Source organism: Camelus dromedarius, chromosome 8 (genome assembly GCF_036321535.1).
Source record: "Camelus dromedarius isolate mCamDro1 chromosome 8, mCamDro1.pat, whole genome shotgun sequence".
NCBI lineage: Eukaryota > Metazoa > Chordata > Mammalia > Artiodactyla > Camelidae > Camelus > Camelus dromedarius.
In genome coordinates this window covers 31,324,187-31,347,247 of record NC_087443.1, presented here as the reverse complement: position 1 = coordinate 31,347,247, position 23,061 = coordinate 31,324,187, and the positions used below count along the sequence as shown (strand labels likewise).

Here is a 23,061-nt window from a genome sequence, read left to right as displayed (position 1 = left end):
TGAAAGCAACCCCAATGTCTAGGAGTGAACTACCCTGTCAGAGTAGCACACTTCTCTATATAGGAATAGAGAAGTGGGAATAGACATGCAACCCAGGCTAAGCCAGTCATTGACTCTCATTCCCATGAACAGAACACCTGAGGACTGGGCTTGTAAAATGGTAAAAAGCAGCTCTTTCTGGAATTGCTAAGCTCAGAAGATGTGAATTTGGAGCTGCCTGTGACCATCTTCTCCACTTGTCAAGGACTCATAGGAACCCAATCTATTAACAGGACCGTCATGCAGAAACAAGCAGTTTTACAAGCTCCATGGCCCTGATTCTTCCAACTACTACTTTGAATCTGTGAGGTACCCCAATAATCTTCCAGCTCAGCTAAGGCAACCTGGTAAATTCCCTTTTTCTTAAACTAATTCAAGTTGGATTTCTGTCATTTGCGATAGAAAGTTCAGACCCACACAGCATTACTTCATATTACCATGCCAACTTAAGCTAGCTAATACAAATGAAGATATCCCTGTATAGCTGTGGTTCTAAACTTTAGCTATATTAGAATCACCTAGATAATTTATGCAAGTTCCCAGATGCTGCTGCTGCTGCCGCTCTGGGGAATCACACTTTGAGAACCACTGGATACAAACAAACTTTGACATCACACAGAAGGTGCTCTTTGCCTTTAAAACAGATTTTACTTCAAAAAAAAATCACTGAATTTCTAATTACTCTAGGGAATGGTTCCTCTAATCTGTTTTAATACTATGTCTCACCCACATTCTTTCAGAAACCGTAAGTGACACATTAATAGTCAACCGTTTCTTTACCAATCACAGATTTTCAAAACATAATGGTGTCTTTCCTTATGTCTCACTTCCATTTTTTTTTTACCACCCTCAACATGCAAGCAAGTTAGCACCTTGCAAAGCAAATCATAAGCAACTAAGAGTCAAGCATCCCAAAAGACATTAGTTTAATCAAAAATAGTCAGATATAAATAAATGTCTTCTGTTCTAAATTCTGAAGCAAGCTTGAAACAGAATTTAAGTGGGTAAAGAGGATGCAATCTCTTTTAAAACAAGGATAAACCTCAGCTCCCTGAGACAACTTGACTCAAAAAAATAAATTAATTAAAAAGAGAAAGGAAGGAGGAGGAAAGAAAAGAATGCCAAAGAAGAGTCAAAGACACAAACATAAATATATAGTGGAATAAAATTTAGTCCTGAAATAGTATGGATAAATTATCCATTATGCATAGATTATGATAATATTTTGGTTCTTGGCTGGATGGTAGGCTCATGAGTGTTTATTATTTAATTTTTATAACATACATGTTACATATAATGTTTGATATGCATGAATATTATATTTTTAAACTATAAGGAAAAAACAACATGGAAGACATCTTCCTGAGAAACACATTCTCAGGTAGACCTGGATAAAAATAAACTGCAAAGTATACTATTTATCCACACTTTCCTACAATCCCTCTTCCAGGAAAGTCTAGTCCTAGGCACTCACAGATCAATCAAATCTGGGAACAGATTTTAAAACAGTCCTTCTACATTGCAGATATTTACAATTTTGAGTTACCACGATTCACTGAATTGTATGTTCAAGTTATTCAATGAATTACTAGAACAGGGCATTTGGCAAATAATCCTATAAGCCTTTTGGTCTAACATTTTTCTTCCCAATTGCAACATTTTAACAAGTTTGTCTCTCCCAGACAAATCATTCAAAAGTTAATAAGGCAGACTGAAGAATGCTTGATATTCTAATCTAAACTTTCTTTGACACTAAAAATTTTCCACAGAGCTTCTTCTAACAGTCTCCACACCTTCCACAAATGTTCCAAACCTTCTTTTAGAGGGCTCCAGCTTTAAGTTTATTTTCCCTCATACAAATTCCATATTCAGCTGTTAGTTTCCCTGACATCTGTGTTAGACTTTAATCTTTCTGCCAGTTTTTACGGTCAATGCAAAAAAACAAACACAAATTCAGACTTCTAATTCAGGCCATTGCAATGTGGTATACAAATCAAGACAGCCCATCTCTTCCATATAAGCAGGATGGATTTTCCAAGACAAGTGTGGTTACTAGTAGAACTAGTTATATTTCTGTTCTCCCCTATAATCCTTCTGCAAGTTGCCATTTGTTTTAACTTAACTCTATGAATTCCAGTCATACTTCTGCTCCCAAAGAGAGTGAGCTACATCGCTAGTACACACAACCTGACGGAAAGTGCCTTAATGCTATGACCAACATTTCTATCAGAAACTCAGAAATTATGCTAGCCTCTTTCCCACAACTTTCTGTACTTGATCAGTGAACCCAGTCTTTGGCATCATTCTAATGGAACAGCGGTTCAGGATTTGGTTGGTAAGAAGCTCTAAATCAAGATATTGCCCTTAACTGAAAATGCTACCTCAGGCTGTCTTTCGGAGGTTCTTCCAAAGTTCAGTCTTCCCTGCCAGGAAGAATCTGAAGATAAGATCATTTCAAACATACACACACCTGTTTTTCCCTATATAGCACCTCAACCAACCCTATTCTTTCTTCCGGAAACTGCCCCACTCTACCTTTAATTCATCTCCGTAATTTTAACAGCCATGTTATATAACAAGGCTCTTCCCCCTAATCAAGTAGCTACTCAAAATTCTTTGCTGGAAAATTTGAAAATGAAAACTGAGAAAGAAGTGGCAGACACTCTTTGAATGCTTGAACTATATTATAAATAAAGTGCAGAAGTTAGGGACCAAGTTTTGACACCGTATCTCAAACAGCAGAATTTCTTAATTTTGATGAAGTTGCATCTATCATTTTGGATCACACTTTTGGGGTCATATCTAAGAAATCTTTGTCAGACCCAAGGTCAAAAAGATTTTATCTTATATTTTCTTCAAGTTATTTTCTAGCTTTATGCCTTACCTCAAAGTCTAGAGCTGTTCTGAACTAGTTTTTGCAGTGTGCGGTATTTTTACACTGAGGCTATAATGAAGAAAAAGATTCTATTTTAATGTTTGAGTGCTGATTGCCTTGATGCCCCACTTCCATCTCCCTTTTGCCTCACATCTGGGTAAGTCAGTAGAAAGGCCATTCCCTCCGTTGGTGTCTGGGAAGTTGAAACCATGGAAATCCCACAAGTGGGAACTATTACATGGGTCCCTCCTTCTAGCCACAGTAACAATTAAACCCAATCATCCTGCTTCACTTTTGCTTTATTCTGGACTAATCCTAAACCCTGTCCTTGAGGAATCCTTTTGCAGTTGTCTGTGTGAATAAACTTTATTTCCTATTTCATATTCATTGGTGCCTTTTTGTCATTTGTCCCAACATTTATATAAACTCCTAGGCAGAGTCCAATAGAGGATATTAGGTACACAAATAAAACAGTTTTTTTGCATATGAACATCCAACTATTCCAGATTATCCGTACTCTACTGAATTGCCTTAGTACCTTTGTCCAAAATGAACTGACCATTTTGTGTGTGTGGATTCTCTACTTTGTTCCATTGACCTGTATGTCTATCTTTTCTCCAATACCACAGTTTTAAGTATTGTAACTACATAGGAAGTTGAAATCAGGTAGTGGGTTTTCCAATTTTGTTCTTTTTTCAAAATTGTTTTGCCTTTTCTAGTTCTTTTGTTTTTCCATATCAGTTTTAGAATCAGCTTGTCAGTTCATGTAAGAAATCTTGCTGGGATCTGGACCACAATTGCACTGGATCTATAGATCAGTCTGGGACAAACAGATATCTTAATAATATTGAGTATTCCAATCCATAAATATGGTATAGCTTTTCATTTATTTAGGTCTTCTTTGGGTTCTTTCATTAGTGTTTTATAATTTTCATTATACAAATCTTGCACATATTTTGTGAAGTTAATATTAAATAATTCATGGTTAGTGGTGCTATTGAGATGGTACTTTTAAACTTTAATTTCCAATTGTTCACTGTTATTATAAGGAAATACAACTGATTATTGTATATTGATCTTCTGTCCTTCAACCCTGCTGAATTCACTTATTAGACCTAGAGCTTTTTTTCAGTAACATTTCAGATTTTCCACACAGACATTCTGTCCATGATTAGCAACAGTTCCTATTCTCTGAAACACACTGTTGTAAGCATGAAGACAAGTCACAGATTGGGGAAAAACATTTCCCTACCACGTATGTAGCTATTTCACTCCTAAGTATTTATGTAAGAGGAAAAAAAGGATATATTCCTCCAAAAATTTATATGTGAATGTTCCTAGCAGCTTTATGAATGATAGTTAAAAGCTGGAAACAACTCAAATGTCCATCAATTAGTAAATGAACAAAAAAATTTTTCTAGTATACCCATACAAATAATACTACTTGACAATAAAAAGGAATAACATATAACAACATAAATGAATTTCAAAACAATTATGCTGACTGCAAGAAGACAGCCTCCCCCCTAAAGTACACACTATATAATTCCATTTACAGAAAACTCTACAAAATACAAACAAATCTTAAGTGTTAGAAAAAGATCAGTGGTTACCTAGGGATGAGGAAAGGGCAGGAAGGAGCAGGAGGGAGGGTATAGAGAGAGTTATGAAGAAACTCTTGAACGTGTTAGGTATGTTCCTTATCTTGATTGTGTTGACAATCTCGTGGATATATACTTCTGTCAAAACTTACCTACGGTACAGTTTATTGTACGCAATTACACCTCAATAATAAAGTTGTTAAAATATACCAATTACTTAATTTATGAGTAATCACCGTCATATGTCATCACTGGTGTTTTCTTTATTTATAAAACACTATCACTTGGTAGCTATGATTACTGTTCACAAATAATATTATTTAAGATATTTTTTATTCAGACAGAAAACTGAGATCAAAATATCTTTCAGGTTAAAAGATTAGTAAATTTGAGACCATGTAAATTTGAGAATTTATATGAGATATCTTCATATAACTTCTGAATATGAATAAAATCTTGCCAGGGTTTTAAAAAAAGTGGGGGGAGTTGTTAGAACAAGGGGGCAAGAACAAAGCCAATATGAACAGCAAATAAAGCTTTGAGGTCCTAAATTAAACAACTAGGTTTAATAAACACTAAAATAAACATTGATTGACCACAATGATTTTTTGAAAGAATTAGATCTGCAAATCCAGTTAAGATTGGAGTGTAAGAGAAGTCTTCAGCCTACTTAAAATCAGTTAAGCAATGTTTACTAAACACTCAAATAAAATAATTAGACATATAAATTTATATAACTGTCCTCCATTCTGAACACTATTTCAAATACGAAGTTATCATGATTCTTTCTCAGCACAATGTTCAGAACATAATAATTGACTAAACTTCACTTAAAAAATAAGAACATAACAACAGATGCTAATACTTAATGATCACAATATAGAATCAAGGAAAACACCTCCAGGATAATTTCTCTCATTCTCTCAAACTAAACAGACTTTGTATACAAGTGTCCCTTCTTAACGGAATTCTTAGAATTTTTCAGAAAACAATCCATGGTTGAAAATCATGAGAAATTACTAGGGAAACAGAGCTAGGTACTGAGGTTAAAAATCTTACAAATACATATTCAGCAAAACAGAAAATAGGCCTCTGAAAATTAGTGATTAATACTTTACAAGCTTCCATTTCTATTATTTATTCCTTGGAAACTTTACAAAAGCTTCTTGTTAAAATTTTGGGAGGAGATGCTAATAGAGTCCGTTTCTTTCACTGCTTGGACATGCATAACAAGATATATTATTCTTCTATTTGGTGCTTCGTATCAATGTTCAATGCCTTTTTATTTTATAGTTGCTGACTACTAATTCTCGGGTCTTACTGTAGTTCCAAAATCAAAGTAACTCTGATGCCTGAATGGAAAACATCTAGAGAGGTTAACTTCTGTTTAACTCACTCTGCATAGATGAGTGACAAATGCCTGAATGCACCTACAGTATACCTTAAGTCCTATTCCTAACACAAAAGAAGTTACACATACTTTTAACTCTGACCACAATCTACTCCGGCCAGGGCCAGTTAGTCCATAGCAGAACACCCAAAACCAGCTTTAGCAGCCCCTCCCCTGCTACTCTATAGCTCTGAGGCCCAGCTATACTTTACCTCCACTTCTTCCCTCCCACAGCTCTTCTACAAAAGAGGTTCCATTTTCCTTTACCCTAGTCTCCCTCTTTTTTTTCTAGTCTTCAATTCTCTTTTTCTAATGCCAGATCCAAGGTTGTCAAGATGAGGAAAAGGTATGCAAAATAAAACCACAAATACTAGAATAGGGGAAAATGAATTCATGGTTGCAGAGGATGTGAATGTAGATACAGGTTTCCACTCAGCACTTATTCAGATTTAACATCAAGTCAGATATTAGTAATATGTTTGTATATTGTAGTTTTTCATGTCCTATTTTTCCTGTGAAACATTTATCACACTTTTGATTTTCCCATAGTCCACTGGGCATGTTACAAATGCTTTTAAAATTAAATTGAATGGAATAACTAAGGGAATTACTACCAACCAGAAACTATTTTATTTCAACTCTAGATGTTGAAAATATTTCTAATATATCGGTAATATGCAATTCAACTGATTTGTTTCCTTCCATTACCTCAAAGTCAGATTGACCAATTATCATAGATGAAGGAATATATCAGTCAGAAAACAATCTGGGTCCAAATCCTACTTTTGCCACATACTGTATTCTTGGGCAAAATACTTGACTTCTTGAAGCCTCAATTTATTTGTAAAATGGGAATGATATAAAACAACTTCACAGAATTACTTTAAAGATCAAATTATACCATATATTAAACAACACTTTATAAACTGCAAAGTGCTTTAGTTGTTAGCATGTTGTTTAAAAATCTTTTTAGAGCCCAATTCAATCCCCTAGAAAATTCTCTTAGGGGGAAGGAAAAGTTACTGATGTAAGGTTTTATTGTCACCTGTTTCTTTTCCTTCAACAAAACAAAATACTCAGAAAGAAACCTGGTTAAAGTTTTACTGTACAGGTGGATAAAATAAGCCACTAAATTACAGCCTTCTCTTCACACTACTTATATTGGAGAAACAGCTCAAATGACCAACAAGAAAGGCTGAGTATATCAACTTGATATAATATCACTGTTTAAATGAAAAATATGTACACCACCAAAATATGGACACATTAACATAAAACATTAAGCAAGAAGGGGAAGAAGTCCAAGATAGCACTCATTCACTGATGACAGCTATGTAAGAAGCATGAATCTCCATACTGTATTTTTTGCCAAAGAGCAGCCAAATATACTAATAGTCAAATGGATCATCCAAAGCAACAACACGAAAAGGAATGTTTTTCATTATAGCAAGTTCAAAAACTGCTGGAGTAACCTTAATGAATTCTTTTGAATTTCATTAGTTTTTACTGAGATACAATATTTGGCTAGAAGAAACCTAATGAGAGGATAGCTTTAATTTATACAAATAAATTTCACTGAATAGAAACATGAATGAAGCTTTAACTAGTTTAACAAGTATACATACACACTTTATTTGGCTTGTCTCTTAATATATATATTATACAGATATACCATTATGATATAATTATAAAATTCAAGATCTCACTATAAGAAGAGCAATAAAGTTTAATGCCAAAGGCTTGTGCAATTTATTTTTCTTTATCTTCAAGTATTATCTACTTTCAGAGTAGAACCAAAAATACATTACAATATATGGGAGGTGGGGTACGGGCAGAGGCCAATGTGACGTATGATTGCCTAGGCAATTTAGCAATTCAACAATTCTCCAACCAACTTATTAACTTTTGTTAAAACTCTTTTAGCAAAAGTTTATTAGGGTCATCTTTATAGTCAAGTCCAGTCAGACTTACAGGCCCAGTTCAATTTTCAGAAATATTCAAGAGTTCCTGCCCCAAGATAACTGAATGCTTTTAAGGATTTACTTCATACCTCTTACTTTTTAGGTATTATAGGGTTAAGGTTTTAGAGTTTATAGATGCATCTGTGATGGAGGGAGAGAGTATCTGTAAATGGTAACTAAAATTCTATGCAGATGTGTGTACTTGCATTTTCAGACCCAGGGTCCACATCTTCCATCAGATTCTCAATGGATTTCAGTACCTTAAATAGGTTGAGAACTGCTACCATGTATCTCACACAGTACACTTTTCAAATCTAAGAGATGTAATTATATTCCAGTTAATAACTGCTAAGTAAAATAAGGCATTCCTTCCACAGAAGTGAAGGCTCACAAGATTTATGGCTGCATCCCTGGAATAAAGGCAGGAGTCTGAACACATGCCCTATGAAAGACACTGCTTTGTCAGCATGCAACCCACTCTGCAGTATTAGAAAAGGTGAACACCTCTTCACGAAAAAGTCAAGATTCACCTGCAACAACCTGGGCTTCCCTGGTAATAAAAACTTTTTTCATGAGTCTTTTACACTCTATAAATTTTTCTGCAATAATTCAAAGTTGTGTGGGGGGAGGGTACAGCACAGTGGCAGAGTGCATGCTTAGCACACATGTGGTCCCAGTTTAATCCCCAGTACCTTCATTAATAAATAAATAAACCCAATCACCCCCCCCCCAAAAAAAAGCTGTATATATTTTTCATGTTTTTTTTTTATTACTTTAGTTACCAGGATATAAAATGGCCAATACAATTATCCACTTACCAAAGTTCTTGGCTTTCAGTACTTCAAAATAAAACTTATATTAAAGATGCCAAAGGAATAGTATTATTCACCTAAACACACCAAGTAGTCCTTTTCCTAGTAATTACGTTAAATCTATAAGAAGCATTTGCCATTAGCTATCTAAAATACGGGCAGGACTTAAAGCATAATATTCCAAAACCAAAACCGACATGGCTTTTAAAGGTAAGTGATAGAACCTGTGCTTCCCACACAAAGAAAAAGGTAAAATTTGAAGCTCACAGTTCACTCAGAAATTACATTCACAGGCTAAAAGTCAAAGTTAAAGAAAAATCACTGAATATCTATTTAAAATTTAAATCAAGGCAAAAATATATTCAAGGTTGTTCACTTTGAGCTTCTTGAATATTTCCTGTTTAAGATACTCATTTTTTCCATACATAACTGACCAGAAAAATACCTTTAAAATGTTTTCTAAATTAAATCCCAATGCTCCTGCTATGTGGACTGAATATTTCATCTGATTATTTTAGGAAAAGACTAGCCTCATTCATAAGCTGCATCTAAATCTAAAAGGGGAAATACGTTTCTTCCCAGAACCTATAAAAAAAAAGAGCCAAAAGTTGATGAAAGAACACTGCTGCCACGTCCTTTTCCCTTCCCCCACTCAGTAGTGGCTACTTCATTCCTTTAGAGTGCATTCCAAGGGAAAGTCCGAGAGCCACGGCTCTTGAAGAAACCAGAAACAGTTAAGTTGAAACTGGCAAGCCTCTTCGGCCTTTCCAATCAATTCCTAAAAGGAGATCTAGCTGCTGCTTCATCTCTTAAAGCAAACAGTGCAAAATTCCATGAGTCTTCTCCAGTCTACCTACTCCAGTCTATCTGCAGTGCCTAAGATGTTAATGTGTAAAAACTTAATTTATTTAATACATTCGGTTATTTAGAAGCAGTCCATCACTCATGGTACCATCCTTCCTCCCCCTTAAAACACACATCTGGGGGCCATCCATGTAACTCAACTCAAAGTTCCCACACAACCATAGAATTCGATTTACTGATGTGGACTTTTAAAAGTAGCAAACTCTGCTGAGAGAAAGAGAGGGGGAGGGGGAGAAGCTCATGTGCCTTTAAAAAATTTATGTGGCATCAGAAGGAAGGAAGAAGCCTAGCTTCCCCGTTGACTAGGGGAGCTGACAGCCGACTTCCTCTATCCAGCCGCCCGAAACTCGCCGCCCGGGGCTACGTCTAGCTGCTCGGGCAGCACCACTGCGCGCAACAGATGAGTTTAACCTGAACTTCCCGGGGCAGGTCCGCTTCCCAGACCTGACGACTCTTCGCCAGGGTAAAAACGCCCTAGTGCCTCAGCGTCAGCTCTTAGCTTTAAAGTCCGCTCTCCACTGCCACATGCTCACCATCTGCCGCTGTGGAGGCCGAAAACCCTCGCGTACCCCTCAGCTTTGTAGGGAGGACCAGGTAGCAGAGGCGCTCGGAAAAATCAACAGGGTGATCCCACCCCGGGAAGGAATATTCAGGAAAGTCCTGGTCCTCAGGGCGGAGACAGAGGCTGCCGCAGCCCCAACAGTCGGGAACGCCAACCAGGGAGGAGGTGGGAAGGGGAGCACGGCGGAGGGCAGAAGGGGGTCTCGGGCAGCGAAGGGGAGCGAGGCGGAGGGCGAGGGGCCGCGTCTCCAGAGGAGAACGTACTGAGGTTGAGCAGTAAACTGGGGAACCCACCGCCCCCGAGCCGTCCCACCAGAGGGGACAGGGACCAGACCACCAGGACCATCGGAGAAAGGCCACGGCTGCCCAAGGATTTTAGCCTCAGTCCCCAAGGTCGAGGAAGCGTCTCACCTGGGAAGTGGGACGGGAGGGCGGCGCGTTCTGCAGTCTCGGGTCGGTAGCCTTCACTCGAGCCGGCTACCTACTCCCCTAAGCCCGCTGGCGGCGCGACTGGGCAGCAGAGGGAGCCAGTTAGCCCTTTTATATCCTTAGGCCGCGACGGCAGTGCCGAGGAGGAGGCGACTGCAGCCCTCGCTACGTGAGCTCGATCACACCAGCGCCCCAGGGACTGCGCAGGCGCCCAGCCCTCTCCGCCCCAACCCGCGGCCCACGCCCGGCCTCCACACCAGCCCGTGGAGCCCGAGGCCGAGAGGAGGGGCCGGCGTGCGGGCCTGTGATGGAACGCGCCTGCGCAGGGTTCTCACCACGCCGCTGTTACCGTGGTTACCTCGGGTTTGCCACGCTCCTTTCGACAGGTTGTTTAGCGAGCGCCTGAATTTCAGGATCAGCCTCAGTCAGGGCTGAGCGAAGAAACCACCAGCGAGGAAATATCTTAATATGAGAGAGGGAACATACGAACGTAGAAAATAAAGCAGAAAAGAAGCATCGGGTGGAAAAAACACAGTACATACTGTCTTGATTATCTCAGCTGTGTTGGCCCTGAGGCTTTTTGTTCTGAGAACCTTCCTCTGTTACCTACACTCATTTTACATGAATCTCCGTCTCCCATCTTTATACTTTATCAGTAGGTAATGGACTCCGCGCTCCGGAGATTTTCTGAGTTCAATTCCCGGCTCAGTCCCTTAAAACTTTGGACATTAACATCTCTGCATATCAGTTTCCCCAACTGCAAAATGAGAACGATGATACATACCTCGTAGGATTATCGTGCGAATTAAATGAGATAATGTATGTAAAGCACTTAACATATGCCTAGCACACAGAAAGGGCTTGGTAAGTATTAGACTGTGTTGAAGCATATAAGGCAGCCAGTGCTGTATTTGGTCTTAATCTAACATTTGCCTTAAGTCATTATAATCCTGAAAGAAGAAAGCGTTACTATCAGGGAGCAGACAATGAAGGAGATATTTGTCCCTTGTGACTGAAAGGGAAGAAAGATTCCTCTAAGATCTGTTAGTCATTAAAAATTGCTGTTTCTAAAATTTACAATGAATGCCAAAAAGCATAGCAATAATTAACATTTCACTCTTATCTAGGAAGTGGGGTTGATTACACAAACACAGAAATAGAGGGGATACTTTGGGAAACTTAGGCAACCAGAATATCACTATATAGTGATTAAATATAATACTGCTAATCAGCACTTCTCAGAGTGTTTTCAGGGGGTTCAGAGGGCAAAATTATTTCACACTAAAACTTTATTTGCCGTGTTCACTCTAACGAAAGTACAGTGGGGTTTTCCAGAAACATGTCCTGCACTATTGCAAGAGATTGCATACAGAGGCAGATATGAGAATCTTCTATTAGACCAGCTACTAAAGAGATTTGCAGAAATGTAAAATAATGCCACTCTTCTCACTAATTTTTTTTTTTTTGCTCTGGAAAAGTTACTTTTCATTTAAAAATATGTTATTTATGATAACATGTAACAGATTTATTGTTGTTTTAAAATGAATAAACAAATATTTTACATGCCTGTTTTAACTTTTTAATTTTATTTTTTGAAGTGTAGTTAATTTACAATGTTAGTTTCAGGTGTACAGCAAAGCAATTCAGTTATACATATATTTTAACTCTCGATACAGTAAATCTTGATAGATATGATTCACATAACAGCTTTTTGGAGTCCTCAGCGCTTTTTTAGGAGTGTGAAATAGTTATGAGACCAAAGAATTTGAGAACCAGTAGTCTAAACATAGCAGGGAGCCCTTTGACACAACAGGCAAGGAACTCTTCCTCAAATCTTCATCTCAGGTGGAGCTATAATCAATGCATCTGCTGGCCCTATATAGAGCTGACTCTGAAAACTGCAATTACCCTGTGAATAAAATGGCTCCAGACCTTGAGGCAGGGGGCTTCATTTGCACTAGCCTATTCCAAGACCCTGGCGGGGCCCTAGCAATATGCTCCCATGGTCATATGCTTTTGTGAAATATGTAAAAGTTAACATCTTAACTGCAATCTTTAGGCTGCTAATTCTTTCCTCACTGATTTTCCCTCCATCATATTTCTCCTTGTCTAGTGGTTCTGGAGTGGCTAGCAGGCATTTTTAAAATTTAACTGAAGGGAAGTTGAGTTAGAATACATTTGGTTTGAGTTTAGGGGATATATTTTTGTAATTCACAGTCACTCCCATGTTATATCCCATAGTTAAGATATTTTCAGCTGTCCCAGTGTAGGAGTGGCATCCAAGAATGTTCCCACTACCATTGTGCTGCCCCACCCAGCACTGTAAAACAAAGGTGCAGGGCCAGACAGCATATAGCTTTTGAATGTGTCCTATGTTCTAGCATCAAAAATAAATGGATAGTGGAGAAGCAAAGTTGAAACTTAAGGAGCCTAAAACTAATCTGTGAGAAACTCTTCCAATTATTGTATGTATAAATTTTTAATTAAAAATTTAGTGCTTATCAATGCTTAGCCAATAAAGGGAAGTTCTTTTTTTATCAGAATGTAATGAAGATATCCACAACAAACTAGAGTGCCATCAGTTTAAAGAAAACTGATGTGTCCTAAACTTGTTGTACATAAATACCCTTATTTGAGATTTTCCAAATGTGACAATAGTCCTAAAGGTTTACATAACATTATCAATAATGAGTTGTGAAACAAAGAAACTTCTAACCTATCCCCCATCATCAACATCATTTGGTTGCCCAAAAAGGACACTGCATATCAAATCTACATGTGACTACTCAGCCGTCATCCCTGCTTGCTTAGAATGAAGAAGAGAGATACCTTGGGGAGTAGAAAGAGAATATGACTCCCCTCTGAATGGTTAAACATTAGAATCGAGTTAAACCTCCATTCAATCTCTTCTTTTGCATCTAAAAAAAAAATTCGTCAGTCAATAAGTATTTCTTTAAAAAATATTAAGTCCTATATTCTCTTATATTCTTAGCAAAAGACTATTATGTAGCTATGGTAACAACTATGAGCAGACGTGATTTTAAGCTCAATTAATAGATAAGAGGCCACTCAGTTTTGTGAACAAGTCTCTATAAAGCCAGCCAGTCAGTGGCAGCCTCCCACTTTTTAAAGTTAGCCAAACAGCAACAGCTCTACTCTAGTGAACACAGCTGTGAAATTCAGCCAATTGTCAACAGTCTCTCCGCCAGGGTAATCATGCTTCCACAGCTGACGTCAGTCCACTTTCACCTTTGAAGGTCAGCCAATCCCTGAACTCCATCTTTCACAAAAAAACTTGATTAAGATCAGCAGAGAGACTGTGTCTAATAAGCGGAGTGCTTCTACACACAGAAAGTAATGTCAACTTTTTTTTTCGCCTTTTGAATGATGGTTTCTTCCCTCGACATTGAGCATTTTTTGCTGTTATGCCCCACAAAAAAGGACACCAAAACAGAAGGCGTAGGCCCTATATTTGAAGGCATTCACACATATGAAACAATTAGAAGTCATCTGAAAGAGTGAATAAGTATTGAATGTGTTGTAAGGATTATAAAATACTGCATACTTGACCTGAGAGTTGGGGTTAAGAACAAAGCTGAATGTGATGAAATAGGTAATAGTGGTAAGATTAGCAGAGGATTAAGATGCTGGAAGCAGTAGTTTAGAATATTATGCTGTGTGAATTAGAAGAAAGTGGAATCTAGATTAATAATCCAAAATTCATTGGATAAATATTTAAGGAAGGTCTACCACTGTGTCCAAGACACTGCCTACTGGGCTGTGGAAAATCAAACTTGAATTAGATAGCCTCTGCTTTTAAACAATGTGTAACCTTTTTGGATTGACTTAAAACCTGCACTTGGGGCAATGGGAATTCATTCATCCAATAAATATTTCCCTGTATGGGCCAAACAATGCTAAGGGCTGGAGTGGGAGGAAAGAGGGCAGCGCACGACCACTGAAGGAATGACACAGCAAGTGCTATGGAAAAGAATAATAGGAAGGACATGATTTACATTCATAACACAGGGAAAGTGTCTCTGAAGAAGTGACATGAACGGAGACCAGAGTTGGCCAGCTGAAGTGTGTGAATAAGAGCATTCTAAAGAGAGAGAACAGCCTGTGTGAGGATCTTCTGGCAGGAAAAAGCTTGTTGCATTTGAGAAGCTAAAAGAAATTCGGTGTGATTGTAGTGCAGTAAGCCAGGGAGAAACTGGTATGAGGGGAATGCAGAGGCTAGATCATGCTGGGCCTGCTTAGCACTGTGACAAGTACAGTGGGAAGGCACTGAAGTATTTTAAACAGTGAAGTAACATTATGTTATTTACCTTCAGTAAAGTAAAATATACGCGTTTTCCATGTCATTGGACATGGGATGGGTCTTACAACTAGGAGTGATAGGGACTTCCTCCTTAATCACGTGTAGGGACATGAAAGTCAAGAGGTGAGATATTCTAGAATGTAGCTGAAACTAAAAACCACACCAGCCACTAATATCCTGTCACTGTGGCATTGAGGAAAGTGGCTGCAAACCACTTCCACCGTGTGGCCTCCAAAGGGACACTCACTGTGGCAGGCAGAACAATGGCCCCGCAAAGATGTCCACATCCCAATTCCTAGAACCTATAAATATGTTACTTTCCTTGTGAATAGAATTTTGCAGATGTAATTAAAATTAAGGATCTTCTATGAGGAGAGTAGCCTGGATTATCCAGGTGGGGCCAAATCTGTTTAAATGGATTCTTTAAAGCTGAGAACCTTTCCAGGTTGTGTTTAGAGGAGATACGAGGAAGGAAGAAAAGTCAAATATTTGATACATTGTTGATTTGAAGATGGAGAGAAGGGGGCCATGAGCCAAGGAATGTGGGAAGCCTCTAGAAAATGGAAAAGGCAAAGAACTAGATTCTCCTCTAGAGCCTCCAGAAAGGAACGTAGCCTTGACAATGCTTTTGATTTTAGTCCAGTGAGACCACTGTCAGAGTTCTGACCTACAGAACTGTAAGATAATTTATTTGTATTGTTTAAGCCACCAAATTTGTCATAATATGTCATAGCGGCAATAAGAAACTAATCCACTTACTTATACAATCATGACTGAAACAATGGCTGAAAACAATGACATTTTTCAAGGGTCTGAGTAAATTTCCAAACGTTCTTTCCTAGAGGTGAATGCAGTGATTAGGGCTGACCCTTTACACCGGATAAGTATTCTTGAAATCATGGGAATTAACTGAGGAAGAGGACTCCAGAGAAGGAGAAAGATCTTCCCTCAGCAAGTAGGACAGGAGAATTAAGACCTTTATTTTAATATTAAAAGGCCTATGACCTCATATTGTACTCTCATAAAGCAGGATATGAGCTACCAAAAAAAAAAAAAACAAAACAAAAAAACAACCTGTGCCATAATCTTTAGTCTGGGAAACTGGCCAAACAGTGGTATCAACAACCAAAATCAGGACGTTGGAAAAGGGAGCCAAATTTGTAGAGAAACTTAAGCATTTGATTCTGAATCTTAATGGATTTGAAATGACAGGGACCATCAGAGGCTTCAAACTTACTCTGCCAGTTAATAACCAGTTTGTCAATATTAAGCAGATTTCCATATCACAACAGGAACTGAATAAAGACTAAAATTCTGACTTTCTATCTACTTGCAGTTCTAATTGAAAATTAATCTGTGATTTCCTTTGATTTAATTCTGCTCAACTTGCGTCAACCACACATTAACTGCACATATCTTTCTGCTGCTGGTTGGCAAGGCGAGGTTACCTCTCCCTGGTATACATTAGTGTTGTTCACCAAACAGTTCTGGGGCTTTTCTCTTCCCAGACAGAAAGGTCTGCTATTCATTTTCTCTGAAGTTAGTTGTGGCTAACTAAATTGCTTTGGCCCATGAAAGTGACATGTTTGAAAGTCAAACTGAAAGTCAGACAGAAAGTCACCATGTTCCCTTCCCACTGTTGCAGTTACCGTGGAAGCCCCTATTAAGATGAAATCTGCATCAGTCCAGGTCTCTGCGTTCCTACAATGAAGAGAGTCCCAAACTCTCCACCGCCTTGACAGTCTCCACTGGATACATAGCTTGTGTGAAAAATATCCTACTAAAAGTTAAAGTTGTTTACAACTGGAGCATTACCTAGCCTCTCTCAACCCATAAACTGCTTAAACAAAGAAAGCCAAACTTTTCCTTTACAAAACCTATTGCTAGAATTGTATTCATTAATTGTATTTGTACTTGGATTGGATGCTGTGGGTTGCCTACCTAGTACTCATTCCCCTCTTCACCAACTTTATTAAAAGACTTTCCAAATTGCCCAGCCTCTCAGTTTAGGTGTGACCTGCATTTCTGCTTAGGATGTAGAAAACTGCAAGGAATTTTGTTTCCACCCTTACAACGAGAAAAAAGCCAGGTAATCTACAAAATCATAAATGTTTTTGAGCATATCAGGCAGTTGAGAGGTTGCATGGCAACCAAGTAACCTGAGTTCCAAGAAGAAATGGGACACAAAGTTCAGACCTTTGCAGAGTAAGAAAAAATTCAGCAAAAATTTTAACAAATTGTGAAAGGCCAAGTGTATCAGTTGGGAGGCTCAGGCATAAAGGAAGAGCGTATTCTCTAATTCTTCCCACAAGCTTACTGGTGCTCAGATGAAAGACTGGGAGCAAGGCAGGAGACCACAGAGCTCCACTGAATGGTGCAGGCATAAAGGAGGTAATTGGCAGCTGCTAGGAGTTGGACATAAAGCCTCCTCCAACCCTTTTGCCTCAGACTCTTCTATCCTATGAAGCAAAAGCTGGAAGCCACTGGATAAGTGGCAGCAAACCCTTCGGCCCCCAGGGCACAGGTGAAGATTTCTTCTGGATGGAGAAACTATAGAACAGCCCTCTATCCTTGGGGCAGAGGCAGGAAACCCTCTGGGACCCTGGATCCTACACTGATAACAAGCTGAAGTCTACAACTGCTGACAGAGAAGAAGGAAATGCTTGCCCAGGACCAACCATAGATAAATGTTTGAGTTGGCTACCTTTCTGGAGAGACTGAAAAAGTCCCACCTCCGTAAGGCCTATGCACACAGGGCCTGCGTAAGACTGAGTCTGGACCAGGACAAGGGAGAATCTCCATACAATCCCAATCTAATGCAGAATGTGGAGAAAGAGACCCCTTCATGGCATAAGAATGCAAGGGACATTTTAACATAGAAGAGTGTCCCTGAGTGAATTGCTTTAACTTTTATGCTGAAATTTCTTCATCTGCCAAATGGCCATAACAATATGTGTGTGTCCTACCAACCACACAAAGACATTATGAGAATCAACTGAAATGACCTTATTTACAAAACAGAAACAGACTCACAGACATAGACAACAAAATTAATGGTTACGGGGGGGGGGGGGGGAGGGATAAATTGAGAGTTTGAGACTTGCAGATACTAACTACTATATATAAAATAGATAAACAACAAGTTTATATTGTATAGCACAGGGAACTGTATTCAATATCTTGTAGTAACTTATAATAATAATAATAAAAAGAAAACAAATATATGTATAGTATGACTGAAACTTTTATGCTGTATACCAGAAATTGACACAACATTGTAAACTGACTATACTTCCACTTAAAATTTTTTTAAAGCTATGAATAGTTCTTTCTATAAAGGGTAACCATCTATATTCCTTCCCATTAATTCTGGTCATTAAAATGCCTTAAAAAGTGAAAATTTTTTTTTACATTGCCCAAAATGAGGTCTGGCTTTTGCCCTCAGTTTCTAGGAGGTAACCTCAGGCCTGATAGGACTGTCTGCCTGAGGGCCTTAGGTCACAGTGGGTAGTCTAACAATGATTTAGGGTGGGGGTTGGCCACACCCAGTCATCTTAGAGTAGGAAAGACCAACAATGTGATTTAGAGCAGGGCTTTGGGTTATGATAAAACTCTGGACACTAATGATCAGGTGAGTCTCCCTGGTTGGCAGCATCCTATACGTATTGTCACACACTGATGCTGGGGAAATACTGCATCCTGACTCCAGGAGGAGAGAACAATGGATGCTCAACATTTAGTAACTCCCCAGACTCCACATTATGTGCTTCTCCCCTTGGCTGATTTTAACCTGTATTTTTACCCTGTAATAAGCCATAACCAGGAGTATAATAGCTTTCAGTGAGTTTTGCGGGTCCTTCCATCAAAACTGAGAATGACTTTGAGAACCTCTTGAACTTGCAGTTGGTATTGCAAGTGAGAGTGATCTCCTGGGCACTGTTGCCTGCAACTCTGTAGTTGATCTAAACCCCTCAAAACACCCTTTGCCTTTAAACCTTGTAATATCTTCTTATTGTAACACTGGGCCTAACCATATAATATACTTTGACATGCAGGCAGAGACTTGCATATTTTCACTTGTGACTTTGCCCACTGCCATCATCCTCAAAAGAATGTGCCCATTCTAGTTTGCTAGAAAATGACAGACATATGGAACAGAGCCAACTCACCCCCGTTGTCCCAGCCAAGAACATCTTACATTATCCAGCAGTGCACCACCCCTAGACACACAAATGAGATTGACCAGGATCAGCAGAAGCACCTAGCCAATCACTCCAGGTATGTGAGTAATAAACATTGGCTGTATGCTCCTGTAATTGCATGGTTGTTTTCAATGAAGCATTATTGTGACGAGATACTGATAAAACTACCTCCTAAGCTTTCATTGTGATATAGGAATACAGAGTTTATAGATAAGGTACATTGGGGGAAATCTCTAAATTCATCTCACCCAACATTGAAAACTTTTAATGATCATGTGTCTGAATAATCCTTACCTTATAAAATATTAGAGATTTTAAAATATCTTTAACTGAGATAGTAAAATAATCAGATTAGGTAACAGAAAAAATTACATTTACTTTGGGAATATAACCACACACAGTGTATACTTTGTCGCATACTCAGAATCCCTCTGGACATTGGGGTAAAGATGGAACTATGCAAGACACTAGAAAAGTGACAGTTACCTATAGTTATAACCCATTATAACCCAATGAAAGCATTTTGCCAGACTTTTTAACTGATAATGAAGCTGACAATTTTATTATTTCCTTTTTCTTTTTTTTTTTTTTATTCTGTTCTGTATCTTGGTTTTTGTTGTTTTTTTTTTTAATTTTTTTTCTCTTCTTTTATTTATTTATTTTTTTAACATTTTTTTATTGATTTATAATCATTTTACAATGTGTCAAATTCCAGTGTTCAGCACAATTTTTCAGTCATTCATGGACATATACACACTCATTGTCACATTTTTTTCTGTGAGTTATCATAACATTTTGTGTATATTTCCCTGTGCTATACAGTGTAATCTTGTTTATCTATTCTACAATTTTGAAATCCCAGGCTATCCCTTCCCACCCTCCACCCCCCGGTAACCACAAGTCTGTATTCTCTGTCTGTGAGTCTATTTCTGTCCTGTATTTACGCTTTGTTTTTGTTTGTTTGTTTTTGTTTTTGTTTTTTAGATTCCACATATGAGCGATCTCATATGGTATTTTTCTTTCTCTTTCTGGCTTACTTCACTTAGAATGACATTCTCCAGGAGCATCCATGTTGCTGCAAATGGCATTATGTTGTCGGTTTTTATGGCTGAGTAGTATTCCATTGTATAAATATACCACATCTTCTTTATCCAGTCACCTGTTGATGGACATTTAGGCTGTTTCCATGTTTTGGCTATTGTAAATAGTGCTGCTATGAACATTGGGGTGCAGGTGTCATCCTGAAGTAGATTTCCTTCTGGATACAAGCCCAGGAGTGGGATTCCTGGGTCATAAGGTAAGTCTATTCCTAGTCTTTTGAGGAATCTCCACACTGTTTTCCATAGTGGCTGCACCAAACTGCATTCCCTTCTTTTTTTTTTAATTGAAGTACAATCAGTTGCAACATGTCAGTTTCTGGTGTACAGCACAATGTCTCAGTCATGCATATACATACATATATTCATTTTCATTAAAGGTTGAAACAGACAATTTTATATCTTTTTCTTTTTTAACTTTGCCAACTTTCTGATGGAACTGCTAGTGACTACAATGAAATGGCCCACAGGTGGTCATAAAATTTTTTTTAAAAAATTTAAAAGAGAAGAGCAAAAGCAAAGTGAGTAAGAATCAATTAACAGGAAATAGAAACCCATACTCAGTCTAGTGACTGCATTATACTAACAAAATCACATATTCAAATTAATTTTTACCTTGGTATACCCTAATTGTTCTGCTTCATCTTGTCTTCCAGCTGAGTCTGGCCTTCAGTCTTGGTTCCATTCACTGCTCTGTGTTAAACATTACCCCATATTTGGGCAGGTGAAAGAGAAGGAAACTTATTGCACTTTGCTCTAGAAGAGAAGCATAAGGACGTCCCAGTATTTATGGCACCACTGGCTGTGCAGACACACAGGGCTCTGTGCCAATGGCGTATTATTTAAGAGACCTTCCTGTAAACCACTTCCCACTCTGTTTGTTAAGCTCTATTTCTTGCCCCACGTGAAGTGAGACAATATCCAACTGTAAGCCCACTTACAGACTGAATTTGCAATTTCTCCTCAAGTTTGCTCAGGTATCCCTATATCCTAATGTCCACTCCCGTAGTTGAGTAATGGGCTGTTCTCTCTCATGCTTGTGCACACACACACACCATACACATATGTACATGCACAGTTAATTTTTGCTGGCAGAGACAATATGTTATATATTCACCACTGTATCCCCGATTCTAGCATGATGTTTGGCACATGCTAGGTTTTCAGTAAGTATATGTTCAATAAATTAATAAACACGTATCTTTAAAATACATTGTTACTTTCACCACTAAAAGTTAGACTGGGATCCAATGACTTGAGGCTCAATTTGTGCCCTTAAAAGACTATGCAGTATTAATTTATCACATGATTAAACAAATGCCATTGCTTTGAACTTAAGCATGTCTGAGGAGAAACAATTTTATCTTATGACCTAAAAAACTATGAGGATTATAGTTATTTACACCGTATTTGTTGTATTTACTAACCACGTACTATGATTGTTTAACATAACTAATGATTTGGTTGACTATTTTTAACAGCTTTATTGAGCTGTAATTCAAATAACACATAACTTACCCATTTAAAGTGTGCAATTCAATGATCTTTAATACATTCACAGAATTGTGTACCCATTACGACAATCAATTTTGCAACATTTCATCACTCCAAAAAAAAACCAAAATACAAAAAACAAAACAACACAACAAGCCTCTGTTCTCACAAGCAGTTACTCCCCATTCTCCTCCAACACTTCCTCCATCCCCACCTCAAGGCAACATCTAATCTACTTTCTACCTCTACAGATTTGCCTATTCTAAACATTTTATAAATGCAATATGTGATCTTTTGTGAATGGATGCTTTCACTTAGCATAATGTTTCATGTTTCATCCATGTTGTAGCATGTTATTAGTAATTCATTCCTCTATATTGCAGAATAAAACACTGTTTATGGATGTACTACATTTTGTTTATCCCTTCATCAGTTGATGGACATTTGGTTTGTTTTTACTTTGGGGCTATTTTGAATGATACTGCTATGAAAACTTGTGTACAAGTTTTGTGTGGACATATGTTTTCAATTCTCTTGAATATATACCCAGGAGTGGAATGGGTCATTTGGTAACTCTATATTTAACTTTTTGAGGAACTGCCACCCTGTTTTCCAAAGCAGCTACACATCCTACAAGCAGTATATGAGGATTCCATTTTCTCCACATCCTCACTACTCCTTGTCATTATCTGCCTTTTTGATGTGGCCATCCTAGCGAGTACGAAATGGTATCTCATGTGATTTTGGTATGCGTTTCCCTGAGGGCTGATGATGTTGAGCATCTTTTCCTGCACTTATCAGTCATTTTTGTATCTTCTGTGGAGAAATGTCTATTTATATTCTTTGCTCATCTTAAAATTCTGTTATTTATCTTTTTATTACTGAGCTGTAAGTATTCTTTACATATTCTGGATACAAATCCCTTATCAAATATATGACTGGCAATGTATTTCTTCCCCATATTGTGGGTTATCTTTTCAAGTTCTTGGTGATATTGTTTGCAGCACAAACTTTTTTCTTAATATTGATTAAGTTCTATTTTTTCCTTTGTTGCTTGTGCAAACAAGCTAGCTGTGATTTTGATAGGGATGCACTGAATCTGTAGATCAATTAGGGGAATATTGCCATCTTAACAAAATTAAATCTTCCAATCAATGAACGAGATTATTTCCATCATTCCTGTTATTTTCCAATGTTTATGTGCAGCTTCCCTGCCCCACACCCAGTTAGAGGTACAACCCAGGTCTATTGTACTTTATGGTAGTGAAAGGCACAGGGTCTGTCTGGAGTCAGACAGTCCTTCAACTGACTAGCTGTGTAAATATGGACAAGTTATTTAACTTTTCTGAGCCGCTGTTTTCTCATCAGTAAAGTGCAAATAATAATACATATCTCATAGGATGTTTGGACTAATG

General features: G+C 38.0%; 1 protein-coding gene across 3 annotated transcripts in view; it reads right to left on the bottom strand.

Moving 5' to 3' along the window:
* The window catches only part of P4HA1 (prolyl 4-hydroxylase subunit alpha 1), an 88,460-nt gene that overhangs the window by 57,380 nt on the left and 8,019 nt on the right, over nt 1–23,061 (bottom strand). Inside the window, exon 1 of one of the 3 annotated variants that reach the window (XM_010984168.3) lies at nt 10,515–10,710. The exons of 1 other annotated variant lie outside the window; for it this stretch is intronic. The gene's annotated coding sequence lies outside the window, so the exon portion shown is untranslated. Of the gene's footprint in view, nt 1–10,514; nt 10,711–23,061 lie in introns of those variants that run through there. One more of the 3 variants, XM_010984170.3, reaches the window with a different exon arrangement.